Raw genomic sequence first — 19,924 nt, 5'->3', positions numbered from 1 at the left:
AGGCTGCAGCAACTGCAGGAACAAAATGGCTGCTCTCTCTGCAGACAAACAGGATTCATAGGTATTTAAAGGAGCTGTATGTAGAACAGAGACTTCACAATTTCTTATCTTCATTGTAACAGCATGGAGGTCACTCCAGCACACGCCCTGTGCTCAGGCACGACATTGCAGTTGAGTCCTTGCCTCAGTTTTCCCTTCCTCAGGGTATAAACCAGGGGTCGGCAACATTCGGCATGCAGCTCGCCAGGGTAAGCACCCTGGCGGGCCGGGCCAGTTTTATTTAGCTGCTGACGCAGCAGGTTCGGCCGATCGCGGCCCCCACTGGCCGCGGTTCGCCGTCCCAGGCCAATGGGGGCGGCGAGAAGCCGCGGCCAGCACATTGCTCGCCCGCGCCACTTCTTGCGGCCCCCATTGGCCCGGGACGGCGAACCGCGGCGAACCCAGTGGGGGCCGCGATTGGCCGAACCTGCCGCGTCAGCAGGTAAATAAAACTGGCCCGGCCTGCCAGGGTGCTTACCCTGGCGAGCCGCGTGCTGAACGTTGCCGACCCCTGGTATAAACAAACCCACGCAGGCTTTCTAGTGTTAAAGAGCACTCTCTTCAGAGAGTCTCATTTAACAGAAAGGGATAACATGAAAACATAAATAAAAGCTTCAGTCAGCTACTTCATTGGACACGATCCACCCCTGGGTTAATCAGGCTTATGTCTCATCCCTCTAGCCACAAAGCACTCTCAGGCTGGATTTCTTGCCTGGAGCTTGGGCCTCTGCTGGGCATGCAGCCACATGCTAGTCTTCCCCAAACAGGGCATCGCTCTTTGTTGAACCAGTCCCTAGTAGCTCCACAGGCAATGCCATGCCCAGTTTGCTCTCCTGGGCTGCTCCAGTCACTGGCCTGGCTTTATTTTCCCTCCAAGTCTGTTCCTCTCTCCCTGGGCCTCTACTCCCCAGGGAGACACCACAAGGAGTAGTTTCTTGCTCCCTGACATCTCTCTCTTCTCCAGCAATTCCTCTGTTCTGGCTTTCATAAGCCTTTATTAGGTCCAGGTGCTCCTTATCTAATTACCTGCCACCCAGTTACTTAGGTAATTAACTATCCACAGTTGGATCTCGGCTGGCTCATTCTTCTTAGTGTAAGGGGCCAGCCCCCATGACATTCACATACAACAGTGACAGCCCAGTAAATTGCCAATATTCATACCAAGACCCACGATTTAGAACATCTGGTTTAAGAGGAAAGATGTGCTGCCTGAGAGATTTCTAAATGTCAAACCTCCTCTGAGTGCTACGTCTAGGTTTTATTCAACCAGGAATTTTGCCACTTCGTTACTGTACATTAAATTACTTGACGTTTTACACAGAATCATGAGATGATGTGTCATTCCATAACAGGACAACCCTCGTATTCTTGTTTTACTGCCATAAACAAACAGTTGGGCCAGGGATTTAAATTCCTCTCCGGGTAGCTTGGCAACTTTTCTGTCTGTGAGATCAGGGGTTGATAACTAAGACAATGCAAAACTCAGAGGCTTTGACTTATAGGGGTTTGCATGAACCTTTAGATAAATTCTAATTTCCGTTACAACTGTAGTTTTCGCAAGCACTAAGTCCACAAACAAACACGTGAAAACGTATGATACAGATCACATTGACTATAAAGGAGAAAGTTCAGTCTAGTGAATTGACTCAGTTCATTATGCTGTCTGGCTCAGTCAGCCGTACAGTTTCAAACATCATGGAGCTGCGTTAGTTTTGGATTTTTCTATGATTGACTAATGAGTCACTAGCAAATTATAGTCTGCCTATGAGTAGGCATCAAATGTGTGGGATGAGCCAGGGTGGATTCTATGAGAAACTAGTGAAAAAGGAGTAGAGGGAATGAAGGAAATCACCTCGGAATTGAGCTCAAAGGACAGTTACGCCAGTAAACTTCAGTTTCCCAAGTATATCCTTTCAATAAATTAAAATGTAACTTCACTTGCATGTTTTTCTGTAAACAAAATATAATAATATAAGTAAATCATAGCAGGAACATAAGAACATGCCATGGCAGACCAGTGGACCCTCTAGTCTATTATCATGACCCAGAATGTGGCTAATGCCAGAGGAAGGCACAAGAAGTCCTTCAGTGGGCAATTAAGGAAGAACCTGTGTATAAGAAAAGTTCCCTCCTAATCCCCCTCGGTTAAGAGTTGGTTTATGCCCTGAAGTATGAGAGTTTATATCCCTTCTAAACATTATTTTGAACCTCCTAATCTAACTGCCAAGGTTCACAATTTCCATCTAAATGACCAGTCCTTTTTTGAATCCTGCTAAATTCTTGCTCTCAACTAAATCTTGTGATACTGAGTTCTGTAGGCTAATTGTGGACTGTGTCAAATAGTAGTTCCTTGGGTCAGTTTTAAAATTGCTGCCTTTCCATTTCATTGATTGTCCCCTTGGTCTTGTATTATAAGCATGGATAATTAGACGCCATTGATCTACTTTCTCTCTACCTATCACTCATTGTCTTGTATACATTTATTATGCCTCCTTTTATTCACTTCCTCTTGAAAGTAAATAGCCCCATTCTTGTCACTCTCTCTTTATATGGGTGGTTTTCCCTGCCTCTGATACCATCAGTCTCTGACCACCATTTCTCCTATTCCGTTCATTAACACATTAAAAAACACCAGTGCATAATTTAAAAATGTAACCAAATCGTCGTATTTCTTTCATGCAGCAATCAAAACATACGTGTTAAGGCTATATTCAGGCATATCTTAGCTTTTTATATACAATAAATGATATTACCCGCATTAAGGTGAAGGTCTGTCTAAAATCTGTTGTAATAACTACAAGTCTGGCTCCATTGGGAAGCGTATTCAGATTTCCCTTTATTCTGTAGGCTTTATTTACTCTGTTTGAGCCTTGACCTTAAACAGTATTCAGCATAGTGTCTGCCCTATAAAAACAAACTATAGTGTATGCACTGTACATCAAATACAGAATGTTATTTGAGGGATTACTGAGGAGAGTTCTTATAATAGTCACAAAGTATTTCTCAAGTGGTCACTATTTACTCAGGGATCCTGACTATCTGGATCTAAATTTCCCTCTAACCTTCCCCACAATGGCATTATTGCTTTACTAAGGGCTCAACTGTACTACATGAAAAGCAAATACAAAGCTTTACTTGTTATATATTCAAAACAATATTTCGGCAGAGACTTCCACGGCCTTTTACTTTATATATTTACTATTATAGCAACCATTTTATTTCACGATGAATTTTATACATTATGGAGTATTTCCTTACACTTCAGGCAGGGGGCATCGAAGAGATAAGTTTGACTGTGGACTGATTTAGGAAAGAAGGATGAGTCCATTGGCTAGGGTGGTAGCCTAAGACTCAAACCTAAGTTCAACTGTCTTCCCTGCAACATACTTCCTGTGTGACCTTAGGTGAGTCACTTAATCTCTCTGACTACAAACTGTAAAATGTTGATGATAGCAACATTTCCATATCTCCCAGGGGTGTTGCAAGAATAAATACATTAAATTGTGTGAGGTGCTAATGTACTCTGGTAATGAGGAGCTATATAAGTCGATAAGATAGAGTTAGGGGGTACAGAGTTAATGAGAACTGGTAATTAATATCCCACAGAAACCATGTCACCCTCAATATCGTTGTGAGATACTTTGCTTATTCAGTCTTTCTATTTACAGATGGAATTGTGAGGCAAAGCCTGATTCCACTGAAATCTATGGCAAAACTCTGACTTTATTGAAACCAGGATTTGGGCCTCTGTGTTTAAGGGGATTTAAGTATGGTTTGTCGTAGATTATGAAATCTAGACCCAGGGTTATTAACTAAGATTACGTGTCTGGGCTTTTCCTTTCTGGAGTAGATGGGGTTGATTGCTATCAACTAACCCGTACGCAAAGAGTTAAAGTGTTTGTGTTTAATCCAAATGCACAGAAACCATCCTACTTTGCCCAAAAGGCTGGATCATGGGTGAAAGGAGTGTGGGAACCGCACAAAGGGGATTCTTCTCGTCCTTGTCAAGTGCAGCATGAGGTGTGCTATTATATTCCTGAAGGAGGTCTGCCAGCGATCGGTGTACAGGCCTGAACTTGATCAGCTTCTATGTTTTTAACGTCTCAATAGTCTTATAAATCAAAAAGTTTTTTAAAAAAACTGCGGAGAAGTAAGCTTAACAGCTCGTGAGAAACCCTGGAGCTCTAGTATGAGCACAGAAAATTAACTCTTTCTCCACTCTGTAGCACAATACACAACTCCACTTTAAGACATGTTATCAGAAGGATAAATAGTTATTTAAAAATTGATTAGGGTTGGGTAGTGTCCAGCAAGTAAGCACCATTCCCCACAAATTTCCCGTTTGATGCAATCAAGGCACCTTCATCCTTTTGCTTCCTGTTTATTTGTGGATGCTTATTATTCAAAAGCTCCCCGATTAAATTTAGCAACTCCTCAGGAAATTGCCTCATCACCATCTTTTGCAACCATTACATAGCCTCCAGGCCTTCCTCAGCCAGGTGATCTATGCTATCATCAAACTTGGGAGCCAAGAAATCCTTTGCTACATGTAGAAGCATTGGCTGCTCAGCTCGGCAATCATATTGCTAGTTCCTTTAAGCAATTGGGAGGGGCAAATATGGAGTGACAGGTGTGGAGTGAGTGGAATAATTTCCTTCTGACAGAAAGGTCAAGGCCAGGAAGACAGGTTAAGGTGATTTGCAAAGTGACTGCTACAAATACTCTGTATTAATTGAGCATACAGGGCCTCTAATTGCTTACACTGGCATAACTCCACTTATTTCAAGAGAGGATGGGCCCCTGAGACAGTCTCTCTATTAAGATGTGGCATGCCTTAGCTAAAAGGTCTGAGAAGCCCTGCTCTATGGAAGACTAAGATGTTGTAGAAAGTGTTTGTGATTCCTCCTCCTGAGGAAAAAATGGTGGCCCTCCTCCCTCTGAGGCAGCACTGAACCAATGCCCCAGCTTTTTACAGGTACTCATGGTTCTGAAAGTTCTGACAGTGCTGTCAACTCCTGCTATTTTCTGAGGGGTGTTTGTTTTTCTAAGAGCCCCAGCTCCTGTATCAAGTAATTGTGTGTGAATCTCAGCTTTTATTAAGAGAAGTAAATTTGTAGCCCTTTTGATTACAGTAAAAAGCTGGGAAAATGCGACTCCTAAAGGCTCAAAACTGAAAATCTCAATTTTTTTTTTTTTTTTAAAATCTCATGGTTTTTGGAAGGGAGACTCATGATTTTTGAATATTTGGGATTGGCACTACTGAAGATATAAAATCAAACTAGAGAACATGTGTGGTCAAAGATCACATGCCACTTTTTGCTGGGATAAAGGTATAAATCCTGGCGTCCTGGCAATATTCCATCTGGAGTAATTATATTCTGCTCCATTTAATTCCCTTCAGTTTGAAATGAGTTTTAGTCTGTATGCTCCTACCTCAAAAAGTTTGTTTTGTAGAGTTCCTGATGCAGAGTATCTGCTATATTTTATCCTCAGAGGTGAAGAGATCCCTTTACATATCAGGCCAAATGTTTTTTTCACTTGAAACTCCATTGGTCTAAGTGAAATTACTCTGAATTCTCACTGGTGAAAGAGTAGAATTTGGCACAGAGTCTGTAAAACACTTTGAGATACTTCAAGATGAAAGGTTCTATTAAATGGAAGGAATTATTATTATTATTAAGTTGTGAGCTACAGCAGAAAATCTATGAGAACTTGGAAGCTAGCCTAAGAGAAAAGTTTTATTAAGCAAGATCAAACTAGCCAATTGAGAGAATGTGGCGGGGGGGAAGGAGAAGAAATGACAGAAATGTAATTCATGTGGCACAAAGCCAATGCCAATCTTGTTGGTGCATGTAAATAAATCCCTGTTTTCTTCACCTTCCAGCTAAAAAATTAAGTTTTTATAAGGCGCACATTTCTTCCTTCACGATTCATCAGTTGCTTTGGGGACTGATTCTACAAATTGGGCTCCTGCAAATTTTGTTCAGCATCTCACAAGATTGGGCCACTGGGTTTACTTTTTAATTTGGTCCCTAGCCTATTGCTTTGCATTTACTTTGATATGTACATATTGTTCACACTTATCTGATTAAGTGAACTGATTAAAAAAAGTCAACAGGTTGTGCCCTTGAGATTTATTTTATCTTGGGCTGGAAGAGTGGGTGGGGACAATATGCTAATATCAGTGATGCTTATCTCATACTATCCCTTTGCTGGATTTCACTCCTTCCTGCCCAGAGCTTGGAAACCATGGGTATATGCCCACATGCTGTATAGGCCCCTCTCCGAAGCTACTATCTTGTTTTCCAGAATCTCAGTTATTTTTTTTTAATCAACAGTAGTAGTACTAGAACCCTCAACCAAGACTGGGGGGGGGCCCATTGTGCTAGGCACTTGTATATACACCTAGTAAGAGACAGTCCCTGCCCTAAAGAATTTACAGGATACCTAGAGAGACAAGACAGACAAAGGTGACTTAGCCAAGGTCACACACAGGTCAGTGGCGCAGCTAGATAGGCTCAGTCTCAGTTTCTCCTTCCCCTTTTAAGGCCTCCAAACAACCCATGTCTGGGGAACACCCACAGTGAAAGCAACAGGAAAGCTCATTTTCAGAGCACACGCTTCTCTCTGGAAGTGGCTCTAAAGTTTAGTAGAATGAACAAGTCTGAATCTCAAGTGAGCGAGGCTTCCCCTTCCAACAGCAGAGAGGTAGGTCTGTCTGTTTCTCAGCATCAGAGAGCAGGAATGTCTCCTGTAATTACGCTAGCACCAGACACTTTAAGTAGCAGCCCTTGCTGTGCTCCATAATTAATGTTCTTTCCTTCTCACTGCCTCTGTCTCCTTCAATAATATAAATGCCAAATGCAGTGAGCTGTCCTTTTAGCTGAGTTTCTTTTTTTAGTCATATCTTCAGCATATGAAACCTTTTGTTTGTTCAGTGAAACATCCAGCCAAACTCTCTTCACCCTTCCCTTCCCGACAAGCATAAACAACCACCAGTCACTCAGCAGTACTGGGCTAATCCTCGGGACATGCATCTCAGAGCACAGTTAGGAAATTCTGGTATCATTTCTTTTACTCATATCATTGGACTCATGTAATATTTAGAACAAGGCTCCTATAAGGGAGCTTAGACTTTCACCACAGAAGGTGGGTCTTTGGAGACCGGCAACTGGCCTACAGCAGGAGCTACAAAATGTGAAGTGGAAAAAAACAATTGAAAATCTTCAGCCTTACCAAGAAGGCTTCTTGCTGCAGAATTTTTGACTTTAAACTTGGAACAATACCACTGTTTTGTTATACAGTTCCTATCACATATAAAGTTGAAAAAAGAAAAAAATATTCTCCTGGACAAAATCACAATCACAGAAATCTCTTTATCCACCTGAATGATGCTCCATTACAGTACAGGGGCATTTGTTTCAAATAGAGTAAAGTTTCCCAAAGCTGAAAGTTTTGCTCTGATTTCTTCAGGACACAAATCCTAGAATGGCAGAGTAAGCAGAAGACAAGTAACAAAAGAAACCATTACTGAGAAGAAGGGAAATTGGTTCTGAAAAATGAGAAATCCCATTTAATTACTCTTCGTTATATTCAATTGTTATTCTTCAGATATAAAAAGATGTGCACTTCTGCTGCTTGAGATGACACACACTCATTAGCAGCTTTGGGGTGACAATGTATGGTAGGGTTACCATATTTTGTGCCTCCAAAAGGAGGACACTCCATGGGGCCCTGGCCCCGCCCCCAACCCCGCCCCTCCCCCGCCCCAACTCCGCCCCCTCCCCAAAGTCTCCGCCCCCTCCCCTGCTTCCCGCGAACATTTAATTCGCGGGAAGCCTGGGCAGGTAAGGGGCGGTGTGGGGGGAGGAGGTGCGGCCCAGGCTGGCCCCCCGGCGGCTCCAGCCTGGGTCGGCTGCGGCCCTGGGGTGCCGGCCCCGGCCCCCGGCCGACCACCCCCGGCCCGCCCAGCACTGCCAGCCGGCCCCTGGCGGCCCAGCACACCCCCCGGCTCCCGGCCCTGGCGGTCCAGCGCACCCCCCGGCTCCCGGCCCCGGCGGCCCAGCGCACCCCCCGGATCCCGGCCCCGACGGCCCAGCGCACCCCCCGGCTCCCGGCCCCGGCGGCCCAGCGCACCCCCCGGCTCCCGGCCCCGGCGGCCCAGCGCACCCCCCGGATCCCGGCCCCGCGGCCCAGCGCACCCCCCCGGCGGCCCGGCTCCCGGCCCGACCCCCCGGCTCCCGGCCCCGCGGCCCAACGCACCCACCCCCGGCGGCCCAGCTCCCGGCCCGACCCCCCGGCTCCCGGCCCCGCGGCCCAACGCACCCCCCCCCCCCGGCGGCCCGGCTCCCGGCCCGACCCCCCGGCTCCCGGCCCCGCTGCCCCGCGCACCCCCCCGGCGGCCCGGCTCCCGGCCCGACCCCCCGGCTCCCGGCCCCGCGGCCCAGCGCACCCCCCCGGCGGCCCGGCTCCCGGCCCGACCCCCCGGCCCCACGCACCCCCTTGGCGGCCCGACCCCGCGGCCCCGGCCCGGCTCCCGGCCCGGCACCGCGCGCCCGGCCCCGCGACCCCGGCCCAGCCCTCCCTCCCGATTTTCCCGGACATGCCCGGCTTTTGGGGGATTTCCCCCCGGACGGGGATTTGAGCCCCCAAAAGCCGGACATGTCCGGGAAAATCCGGACGTATGGTAACCCTAATGTATGGGGCACAGGGCCGGCTCTAGGCACCAGCAAAACAAGCTGGTGCTTGGGGTGGCACATTTTTAGGGGCGGCATGGCCGGCGCCAGAATGCCGCCCCTAAAAATGTGCCCCGGCCGCCCAAGCTCACCTCCGCTGCTGCTGCCACGGCGCGTGAAACAGCTGATTTGCGCGCCGCTACTCGCCCTCCCTCCCAGGCTTTCAAACATGGGAGGGAGGGGGAGCAGCGGCGCGCGAATCAGCTGTTTCGCGCGCTGTGGCGGCTCGGGGTCTCCCCCTCCCTCCCAGGCTCTCAAACCTGGGAGGGAGGGGGAAATCCCGAGCGGCCGCGGCGCGGCGTCGCTTCTCCCCCTCCCTCCCTCCTAGGCTTGAGAGCCTGGGGGGAGGAGGCAGGGCTGGGGATTTGGGGAAGGGGCGGAGTTGAGGCGGGGCCGGGGGTGGGGTAATTAAATAAGGGGGGGGGGGGCGGCCAAAATTGTTTTTGCTTTGGGTGGCAAAAATCCTAGAGCCGGCCCTGATGGGGCATTTTTCAACTGAAAGAAATTATGGTGCTAGTGTGACTTTTAGGCCCATCTACATTTATAGGGGGACAGCTGCATTATGCAGCTGCATTGAAAACTGCATCATGAATTCTATGAAAAAGTTACACTCGCTGTGGGGTGAATAGAGAAGTCAACCATGGGATATGGTAATGAAAGGGTTACAATTCTGGGGAGTAAATAGAAGGCAGTGCATGCACTCCTGGACTGCTAGGTTTACATGTGGGTGAGTGACTGCACCCAGTTATTAAATGGTTTCAGCTGCAAAGAAGTGAACTGGGAAGTGGCCGTGGTTGTGTTCTAGTTATGAAAGGCCAAGAGTCGCTGGAGAGTGAATGAGAAGGGGCTGCATGTGCTCTGACATGGACACGGTTACACTTTCTGGGAAATAAATGGGAAGGAAGCAGAGAAGGAACATGAATTCAGACTGGCCCTATTCCCCCTCATGGGCCATGGCTGACTGAAGAATGGCTCGTCTCCAATCCCTGGCCTTTCAGTCTCCTTTTCCTCCTCCCCACCAGTCCTCCAATTTCCCTCTCTCTTATCTGCAATTTTCTCTGCCTCTTTTCTCTCCCCATTTGGCTTCTATGCTTCCATTAAATCTAATTACCAAGAGCTTTTGTGCTCGGGGACTCTTTCTTAAATGGAGTTGAGCCCAGCTGTCTGAAGTGGGGTCCAGTGAACACATGGCTGAAGGGGACTGGTGTTTGAGGCATTTTTTTGTTTTCTGCTTTTCTTGTCAGCTAATTAAAGTTGTGGAATATATTAAAAATCTTTACTTACATATTTCGAGAAAGACCCTTTGAAAGGGATAATTTTCTAGGTTCTCTGCAGGAAGAATCTGGTTGGATACAGAACTGGTGAGTTTTTAAATGCACAGGGCCTTACATTTCACAAATCCATTTCTACCTCCAACTACCATTGAGACAAGAAAAGCATTCTGAGGACTGGTGGACCTGAGTATGAGAAAGGAAATGTATGAGTTTGAACAATTACTGTTCGTAAAATGAGTTCTAATTCTGATGAAACGTAATTGGAAATTGAAATCTGCTCTCCACAGAACAGGTATAAAGCATCAGTGTAAATTTCACCACTCATCCCACATGTATACCTAAACTGTGTTCTGAAGGGGCCAACACTAACGTGATTGGATTGTCTCCAGTACTCACCCAATTAGTAGTCTCTCCAGGTAGATGGTCAAAATTGTAAACTGCAGTGATGATTTTTCTGATGTAGAAACCTCTCCACTAGGAACTTTGTGTTTGAACTGCAAAACTCATTTCACATAGGCCACTGCATATGCCATAGGCCATTTCACTGCAGCCACTAAGAAAGGGTAACAATTTTTGGTCACTACGAAGGTGAAATTCAGACTTTTGGCCAGAAGTTGAAAGGTGCCATATCCCATTATAAATTCTCTGACTAGTCTAGTCACAAGAAAATTAATATTTAAGATGTTAAAAAAAGAGAAGATAGTTGGGAAACAGTTGGGTCAAGGTCTTTTTCCCCCTATAAGACTTCATTAGACACTTAGGGCTTTGTTACCTAAATAATTGTAGACTAAGCATTGCAGATCCCCTTCAGTCTTTTGTGTTCTCTTTTATCAGTATCCAAAGACATTCTTAAGTGAGTCATACCCAATAACACACTTGATCAAAGAGTAAAATCCCTTTGGTCCAGCTAATTGACAAAACTTGTACCAGTATTTATTTACATAATTTTAGGAAGATTGAAGGATATCTTTCATCATTATGAATCACCAGGAAAAGCATAACTGGAGCTTTCTTGAAGGTATGCAGCTTAATCCTATTGCACTCTATTTAATGCTGATATATAATGAATATATAATATAACACAATTTAGTAATTTTATGTATACACACATACAGCATAGGTAGTGATAAATGCAGATTATCATGCATCTTTGATTGTCTCACCTCCATTCTGCTCACTAATGCATCTCAACCAGGATTATTTCTAACATTCCAAACTCTGAGTGGCTTCAAACAGCAGCCATTTAATAAATAAATAATTTTTAAAAGGCACCATTTAGTGATAGGTTTCCTTCTTTCCCCCAAATCTGGAATTTATTCCCTCAAAATTATACTGTTCAGGGTGAAGGATATTTAATCCTTGACCAGTGTCAGGAATATGGTCCAATATCATGGAAGCCATGAGATCCTGGATACGGGGCATTTGCCACTCTGTGCAGATCAAGGTGAGAGACTGGTCCCAAGGGGCAACTTAGTTTGTTCTTCACTGCAAAAAAGATGTGGGTTTTTTTTTTTTTACTTTAATATAGCTGCCTCAATGTAAAACCCCAGTGGAGATAGAGCACAGGTAGTTTTTACCTCAAGATAGCTAGTCAAAGTCAGCTCTGTCCCCCTCAACTGGTATTCATCTTGATGTGACAGAATATACCCCTGCGTTTGCACCGTACACGATTGTAATTATGTTTGTATAAGATATGTCTTCTAAGTTATCATTTGAAAACTCATAATTTGCTGGTCAGTATTATCCTGATAAAATGTGTGTGGCAATATTGTATGTGAAGTTATAAGATTTCCCTGTATGGGTTATTAACACATGTTCCAAACCCCACAGTCCTGCCCATACAGAAGCGTGCAAACAGTTCTGCCCTAAATAAAAGAACATGTAGTCTATTTAATTTGCATTTAAGCAGTAAACAAAGTCATCAAGCAGGAAGTGAAGACAAAGGAAGTTCAAATAGGTGAAAAAAACAGCAGGGAACATCCTTCCACATAGGTTCGCAACTGGAAATGTTTTTCGGTAGAGGGATGACACTATAAAAAGGAGGGACAAACACCAGAAACGATGCCTCCCTCTCCCTCTGCCCATCATATTCACTGCACCTGAAGAGACAAAGGAAACAGGCACTGGACTCTGAGTGTGGGGTCTTGACCTAAACAGTTTGATCAGTAAGACTGCTGACAGCCTGTAGTGAGAAAACTTTGCTTTGAATCTAATGCAGTTTGTTAAATTAGGCATCAGTAAACATATTATCTTTATTTCTAACTTTTATGTCTCCTTACCTGTACTCACTTAAAATCTATCTTTGTGTAGTTAATACATTTGTTTTACTGTTTTATCTAATCCAGTGTGTTCAAGCTGAAGTGTCTGTGTAATTCCATATGGGGCAAAAAGTTGTGTGCATCTTATTCCCGTTGTGGAGGAAAAATAGTCTAAGGCCTAAACTTTGGTCAAGTGAACTGTATGTAGGGTCAGGTGAACTGTATGTGTGGCCTGGAGGAAGGAGAAAAGGGAGGGAGGGAGTAAAAGGAGAAGGGTAAACAGAAATCATAAAAGCAGAACTAACTGTAGAAATTATAAAAGTAGAATTAACCTTTGTAACAGACTATGATTAATAGATGTCAGGTGACAAGCAAGAAACCGCAAAGGGCAAAACTAAGAAAAACAGGAAAACTTGTTTTGCTTTATTGCTTATATGGATGTAAAACTTTAAGGAAGTATATGTAATTTTTGTGGTTTTATCCTATATAATCTCTCGCATTTTATCTGTCGGGGGGGGGGACTTCGGCTGCCTTGGCTGACTCCCCCATGCATGCATGTTTGATTGATCAATAAAGGAGCCTCAGGCTGTCAGATCCAAAATCAAACGTGTGGTCAATTTTCCACAACATCGTAAAGGAATCAATATATATGTAATGTCCAAGAGAGATCTGGGCATTACAAGACACGCTGGGGGGGGGGGAGGGGGAGAGGGGATCTGGGACTGGGTGTGTGTTGGGGTCACCCTGCAGCATAACCAAGGCTGGATAAGAGCTAAGGTGTGATTTAGTCTCAAGTAGGATTTATTCTCTGTAGTTTCCATTTCATCAGAATGTATAGGGTCAATAGAAGAGGAAAAGACACTTAAGACCCACCCATCCCCAATCCACTGGCCTTTGTTGTCCTGCAGATATGACAATTTAATCTCTAAAAGCAGGGAGGAGTGGGTGGTAGCCTCATGGTAGGGGAGATGGCGGGGCCATGGGAAACATAGTTCTGTTCATTTTTTGTTATTTATTTTTCTGTCACTCTTAATTTCCTGATTTAGCAAGGAGTGAAGTGAAAGTACCTGAAATGCCACACAAATGCTATTTTCACAATATATCGGAACTCCATAAAACCCTAAGCAAATACCGTCAAGTTGGTCTGATCCATAAACAACATTATATATACTCACAACTATGTGGGATTGTAAAGATTAAATATGACACACATTGTATATACACATATAAATGTTCAAATACAGAAAAATGCATTTTAATACAGTAACTGGTTATACTGACAGAAGACATTTTAGAGAAGTGATCAAATAGCAAGTAGTGACATGCTGCTTTTGAGTCTACTGCTGTTGTAGATGCCTTGGGGTATTTTTGTTTAGATAACATTGGTTATATAAAAGGGAGAGAGACACACTGCAAAGACTAAAATTAAAGATGGGCAATAAACCTAGGTCTGCTGAAGATTTGACATTTTCTTCTCAGGAGTCTACTAGACAGGATATGGGGTTTTCAGCTTCTCACATACCCAAACTCATGGATACTACTACAAAGAGGCTGTGTGCGCTAAACACTATGTCAGCCTGCAAGAAGAGCTTGAAAGCCAGTTTCCACATGGCTCAGGGGGGCAAAAACCAAACAAAAACATCTGTAAATAGTGATCAATGAAGCCAATTTAGCTCTGACAGAAAATACTTATCCAATGCTTACTATTCTTGCTAGCATGAAAGAGGAGCTGGTATTGTAGTATCTATATTGACACAGTCTGTTAGGACACATTGGGACAGGACAGAGAGTCTTGGAAAGGGATAAGTCAAGCAAAACTGGCAAATGTGTTTCTGTGAGGCTTGGGTATTTGGAGGGACATAGGGTAAATAGCGACTAGCTGGAGACAGGTGGAACAGGTTAGTTTAAAAATGCAAATTTATTGTTTTGAGGCTCCAGTAAACTTCAAGATTTCTATCTGGTTGTACCAGATATCATCCTGACATACTCTCCCCTGCTAAATAATGTTCAAATTGCTGGATTCAAGTTTCAGAACTGAATTAGTTTTTAAACCTTCCTTTGAAGGAACACTGCCATCTAGTTGTAGCTTTCCTAATTATGATTAGCAGTAGCAAGCTTTTTTAATTTAAAAGACATTGCTTATAAACCTGCATCAATTAAAACAAAATATTTTACGGACAAAATTCTTCCCTCCACTACAGGTGCAAAAGGAAAGTGAATGGGAGCTGTACATACATGTCTCCGAGCAAAATCTGGTCTCAAGAGTATGCTTTTTCAGAGAATACAAGTTTCAGAGTAACAGCCGTGTTAGTCTGTATCCGCAAAAAGAAGAACAGGAGTACTTGTGGCACCTTAGAGACTAACAAATTTATTAGAGCATAAGCTTTCGTGGACTACAGCCCACTTCTTCGGATGCATCCGAAGAAGTGGGCTGTAGTCCACGAAAGCTTATGCTCTAATAAATTTGTTAGTCTCTAAGGTGCCACAAGTACTCCTGTTCTTCTTTTTTCAGAGAATACAGTGCATCCTAAATTCCCTGAATCACATGGGTGAGGAGGGAAGGAGGTTGAATACCTTTGGATACTTGAGGGTATTTTCAGTGTAATTAATAGTCACAGGGTGGGGGAGGAGGGAGATGATCCTGTTTCAGATACCAGGAAGTCGTGAGTAAATGATAGGAGAATAGAAGTTGCACTGTATTTTAAATCTTACTGGGGTATTTACATGGCCCTCATTACTATAGTATCTGAGTGCTTCACAATCTCTAATGTATTTATCCTCACAACACTCCTGTGAGTGTAAGTAAGGTAAGCACTATTATCTCCCATTTTACAGATGGGGAACTGGGGCACAGAGACAATAAAAGGCAGATACTCAAAGGTACCTAGGCTCCTAACTCCCATTGAAATCAATGGGTAGCAGGTGCCTAAATACTTTTGAGTATCTGGGGCTCAGTTACTTGATCACAGTCACAAACAAAGCCTGTAACAGAGCAGGGAACTGAACTTGTGTCTCTCTAAAGTACTGGGTTAGCATCCTAACCCTTAGACCATCTCAATGAGCTTGTGAAAGGATATATAGACCCCAGATGAATGAGGAAGGCATCATCGAGGCCCTGTGTTAACAGCTTGACAGGTCTGGATAGGTGGGACTATCATGTTTGGTAGGGAGGAGACCTTTAAAATGGAGGAAACTGCAGTTAGCTGGGAAGAGAGATCTCCCTGAGCAGGGAATGGCTGGAGCGACTCCTGAAACTGCAGGAAGTATACTCATCCAGGAGATTTCCAACCCTCCGTAAGCCTGAAAGTGTGAGCCTAATTCTGTAGCTCAGCAAGAAGGACTCCTAGAAAACCATATACAGACAGCCTGTCATAACTATAAAGGGAAGGGCAACAGCCCTCCTGTGTACAATACTATAAAATCCTTCCTGGCCAGAGACTCCAAAATCCTTTTACCTGTAAAGGGTTAAGAAGCTCGGGTAACTTGGCTGACACCTGACCCAAAGGACCAATAAGGGGACAAGATACTTTCAAATCTTGGTGGGGGGAAGGCTTTTGTTTGTACTCTTAGTTTTGACAAGAGTTCGCTCTTGGGACTAAAAGTGACCAGACATCAATCCAGGCTCTCCAAATCTTTCTGAACAAGTCTCTCATATTTCAAACTTGTAAGTACAACCAGGCAAAGCGTGTTAGTTTTATCTTTGTTTTCTCAACTTGTAAATGTACCTTTTGCTAGGGTGTTTAACTCTGTTTGCTGTAACTTTGAACCTAAGGCTAGAGGGGATTCCTCTGGGCTCTTTAAGTTTGATTACCCTGTAAAGTTATTTTCCATCCTGATTTTACAGAGATGATTTTTACCTTTTTTTTTTTAATTAAAAGCCTTCTTTTTAAGAACCTGATTGATTTTCCTTATTTTTAGATCCAAGGGGGTTGGATCTTGATCCACCAGGTGGGAGAGAGGAGGGGGGATGGTTAATTTCTCCTTGTTTTAAGATCCAAGGGGTTTGGATCTGTATTCACCAGGGAATTGGTGAAGTCTCTCAAGGCACCCAGAGAAGGGAATTAGTACATTGGGAGTGGTGGCAGTGGACCAGATCTAAGCTGGTAGTTAAGCTTAGAAGTTTTCATGCAGGCCCCCACATCTGTACCCTAAAGTTCAGAATGGGGAAGGAGCCTTGACACAGCCCCAATGTCAGAAAGTACTGCTGGCCCTTTCCCCTTTTAGTTGACTCCAGGAAGAAGTTATTCTTGGGTGCATTGGAACATTTATTTTCCTTTTGATTCCCCCTATTGGAAAAGACACAAGTCCCACCACAAAGGGTGGGATCCCCTTGCAAAGACTAAGAAACTGGAGCCTTAACATAGGCCACCTAGTGTAAATAACTGGGCATGGCCAGGGATTCCCACTATCTGGGAGATAAAACTAGGAAAACTCTTTTACAGAGCTGGTGAATTTTTTCAGATTCTTAATTTAATGCATCCTGAGGGAATTCATGAATGGATCCAAAATAGAGTTCTAAAATTTGTTACAGGTTTTTGAACACCACCACTTTGGTGGACTTGCTGGGCTAGAAGTATTGCCTTATATTGACATTACATTCACATTCCAAACAGGGAATGAGTGTTTAGCATTTCACTTCCTGGGAAGAGGGAATGAGTGTTTAGCATTTCTCACCCTTGAACCTATGCCTAATTAGAGAGCAAATAAGAAAAGAAAACAAACCACCACAAATGTCTAATTTTAACTCGGATTCCAACTTCCTTAATCTATGCCTCAATTTCCTCGTCTGTAAAATGGGGATGACACTGTTTGAATGCCTCTAGTGGCCATTCTAATTTGCACTTAATACAGGCAATGTTGGACTAACCCCACATTAAGTGGGATTCTGCTCTGAAGAGCGTCTATGAAAGTAGTAAACTTGTGACTCTATACACTAGGTCCCTATGTATAAAATCAGAAATATAACTGCCTACTTTACTGGTCTTCTGCTTTTTTACTCCTATCAGCACTGAAGAGCCCGTACAGCCATGAGAGAGTTAGCTGAGTGAGCTACTCTGCTTCACGCTGTCTTCAACAAAATTGTTAGCCAAGTTACAATTACAGAATTTATATTTAATTTATATGGCTGGTGTGAGCCAAATAGAACCCAAATTGATTTTCAAATCCCAGGCTCACATTGATGGGGAAAAAAATCATTCTTCTACTTGTCATCCGAACAGATTTGATATAGAAGTTACTGAGAAACATGGAACTTTATGATGCAATTTCTACAGTCGCTTGTCAGAGCAGAACTGCACTTTAACAAGTTGGGTGTGATGGTTTGGGGGAGCCTGAAGGCTCAATGGTGGACTGTCAGCAGAGCTCAAGATCTTGCCAAAGGTCTATCCGAAAAGGTAAACTCTTTGGGGGATCAGAACTCAATGTAGCAAACGAGGTAGTGAACTTAAAAGCAAAGTTATACTGTTGTTGTAAAGAAAGATCAACAAACTCTCTCAATGGGCTGAGTTACAGGCTCTCATTCTTTGCTACCTTGCAGCTTCTGCTGTCATTTAAACTTATTCAAAATGGGTGCAAAACTACAACTACCAGTGTGAATGGAGAATTCTGAGTTGGTAACATTTTACTGCCATTACATGCAGGTGACAATGATTATAGTAGATGCAAAGCAGTGGAGAATCAGGAGCAAAGAATATAAGGAAGTAAAACAAATTTTTTACTTGTTTTAAGAGGCTGGAGGACTGGCTAGTTACATAAACTGAAAAAGGAATCCCTGATTAGAAGCAAACAAATAATAGTCATAATTTTCCATGATTTTTTTAAAATTAACTTCATTGTTGCATAGAACCACCCCCCTCCCCCCCAAATGGCATGATCTCTTTAGGACATTCAGTAGAATTTGTGTCTGAATTGTTCTGCCTAATGTCAACTATAGTCTGTATCACTCTTGTTCACACTGTGCACGTAGCAGCAGCCTGGAAAGCTGCTTTTCTGTGGATGCAGTTATACACATTGTGGGAATGTAGGACACAAACAATGAGTGTTGAAAAAGAGCTTAGAAGGGTTTTTTGAACTTGTGTTTGTTTCATTGCTAATGAAACCATCGATTTCTGCTCAAAGCATATGTGGTCACAATTCAAATAAACCTATAAAAACAGTTTCTAGGAAGCTAAAGGCATGAAAGCGTTCAAAGACAAACAATGAAAAAGAGGAAAATCAGAAACCTGTGTCTCAGAATCGATGATGTGGCTGAATAAAGACAAACAAGCAACTAGCCTATGGGTTGCTAAAGGCAGAAATGGTGCAGAACTATGCTGAAACCTGAGTGTGGGCTGCTATCTCAAGCTGTATCCTTCTCCCAGATAGCTCATTTCGGTTAACTCTAGTTTGGCATGTCCTGCTTTTGGTAGCAAGCATCCAGATGATAATCTTCCCATTAGCCATATATCTTTCAGCCATTGAGAGGGGTAAGGTAATGTCTCTTTGAGATTTTAGAGGTTGCGACATTGGTAAAAAGAGGTTAATTATGGCATAGAAAATATACAGCAGAACCTCAGAGTTTCAAACACCAGAGTTACGAACTGACCGGTCAACCACACACCTCAATTGGAACCAAAAGTACGCAATCAGGCAGCAGAGACAGTACAGTACAGTACTGTGTTAAACAAACTACTAAAGAAACAAAGGGAAGGTTTAAAAAAAGATTTGACAAGGTAAGGAAACTGTATCTGTGCTTGTTTCATTTAAATTAAGATGGTTAAAAGCAGCATTCTTCTTCTGCATAGTAAAGTTTCAAAGCTGCATTAAGTCAATGTTCAGTTGCAAACTTCTGAAAAAACAAACAATGTTTTGTTCAGAGTTACAAACATTTCAGAGTTACAAACAACCTCCATTCCTGAGGTGTTCGTAACTCTGAGGTTCTACCGTATTATCTCATATCTCTTCAGTATTTACAAAAATAGAAAGGGATGCAGACTTGAGCTCTAAGTGTTACGCTGTATTAAGTATTACAAACAAGGTGTCATTTTAAACTATAAGTATATTGTTCAAACAAGTGGCAAAGGCAAGTCCCAGCACCAGTGGTGTTCTGGCATTTCTCTCTCCACACTTCCTGGTTCTTTTTGGTGTCAGTGGAACGTTTTGGATCTGCTCCTTCTTTTGGACTGCTGTGGTAACTTGCTTTTCTCTGAGTTCTCCGCAACTTGAATTCATTTGTCCTCAAGCAAGGTTCTATAATCTTCTAGCTTCCTTTCCCCATCTGGAGACATTAAGTCAAGTTATACATAAAAAATGTGCATCCTATTAGTGGTTTTCAAAATTAGTACTTTTCACACACAGAGCAAGTGGACATCTGTAGAAACTTAGTAATTCTCCTTCCAGTAGTTATTTGAGCATATTTGGTTATTTTTAACAATGATTTTGGAGAAAGCTTGTTGCTCTGTTTTTCCAGTCAGCACCTCATATTGCTGAGATTTGTGATTTCAGTGCAAGTAAGGGTAGCAGAATCTGGCCCTGTGTTAGGCAGCCTTTGGGAAATTAATCAAGAGTCTCCATCTAATTCCTGGGGGACAAGTGTTCACATCACAAAATCCACCACCTTGATTGGTACTGATTGGTTCTT

At 43.4% G+C, this 19,924-nt stretch overlaps 1 protein-coding gene across 1 annotated transcript in view; it reads left to right on the top strand.

Moving 5' to 3' along the window:
• Positions 1-15,947: 15,947 nt before the first annotated feature.
• The window catches only part of SEC61G (SEC61 translocon subunit gamma), a 60,850-nt gene continuing 56,873 nt past the window's right edge, over positions 15,948-19,924 (top strand). The window contains exon 1 of the mRNA XM_054019156.1: positions 15,948-15,970. The gene's annotated coding sequence lies outside the window, so the exon portion shown is untranslated. The remainder of the gene's footprint in view (positions 15,971-19,924) is intronic.

This window comes from Malaclemys terrapin, chromosome 2 (assembly GCF_027887155.1).
Source record: "Malaclemys terrapin pileata isolate rMalTer1 chromosome 2, rMalTer1.hap1, whole genome shotgun sequence".
Classification (NCBI taxonomy): domain Eukaryota; kingdom Metazoa; phylum Chordata; order Testudines; family Emydidae; genus Malaclemys; species Malaclemys terrapin.
This window is presented reverse-complemented; position numbering and strand designations above follow the sequence as displayed.